General features: G+C 59.0%; 1 protein-coding gene across 1 annotated transcript in view; it reads left to right on the top strand.

The window, feature by feature from the left end:
- Positions 1–241: 241 nt before the first annotated feature.
- LOC143498862 (uncharacterized) overlaps positions 242–913 on the top strand; it is a 3,017-nt gene continuing 2,345 nt past the window's right edge. Inside the window, exon 1 of the mRNA XM_076993746.1 lies at positions 242–913. This exon is cut by the window's right edge and continues 412 nt beyond it. The gene's annotated coding sequence lies outside the window, so the exon portion shown is untranslated.

Raw genomic sequence — 913 nt, 5'->3', positions numbered from 1 at the left:
CCGGCAGGTGTGGGCGGCGGCCCGTTTGCACACCTGCGGCTGAACCCCTCACCTGCACGTGACCCGGTCAGGAGGAAGGAAGCGGTATGCAGTGGAGGGGTGGTGGCATGAGAGGGGGCGGGGCGGGGGGGCGTGGCTTCAGACGGGCGTGGCTTCAGCTGCGTGGCCAGCTGGACCGGGGAGGGTGTGTTTGGGGCCGGGCGTGACCGTGAACCCTGCGGGGGAGGGGGGCGAAGGTGGGGTGCGTGTGCGTGCGTGTGCGTGCGTGTGCTCGGGTCGTGACCCCCGCGGCTCCTCACGTCACGCTCGCCGGTGTGTGTGACACGGCAGACGGACGGACTGCATCCAAACGTGGGAGCAGCGCAGGACGAGTGTGTTTGCAGTCTTGGCAACGACACAATGGCTCTTCTCTGCCTAAACTGCTTGAATCGATACTTGATCTCTCAAAGCCTCCGTCTTTTTCTTTTCCTCTTTCTCTCACTTCTTCTCTTTTTCGCTTTGCCTCTCCCACTGTTTTGCAGTCAAGGAAGGGTGAATCGTCCCCTCTCCAGAGAGACTCACCTTCTCCTGTGTCTCTCTCTCTCTCTCTCTCTCTCTCTCTCTCTCTCTCTCTCCCCTCATCCTCTTGTCTCTCTTCTACCATCCCTCCATCCACCTCGACCTTGTGGGGTCACCTGTCTTTGTCAGATGAAGCTCTGGGAGAGCTCTGTGTTTTCATATGTGGGTGTGTGTGCGCGCATGTGTGTGTGTGTGTGTGTGTGTGTGTGAGCGCGTCCCGGCTCCGGGCCTCTTATCTCTCTGGGCTGCTGCCGTTTTAAATTATTCATCCCTACTGCTCCCACACACACACACACACACACACACACACACACACACACACACACACACACACACACGCACACATCTCCATCAC

The sequence above is a fragment of the Brachyhypopomus gauderio genome, unplaced genomic scaffold (genome assembly GCF_052324685.1).
Source record: "Brachyhypopomus gauderio isolate BG-103 unplaced genomic scaffold, BGAUD_0.2 sc120, whole genome shotgun sequence".
Classification (NCBI taxonomy): Eukaryota; Metazoa; Chordata; class Actinopteri; order Gymnotiformes; family Hypopomidae; genus Brachyhypopomus; species Brachyhypopomus gauderio.
This window is presented reverse-complemented; position numbering and strand designations above follow the sequence as displayed.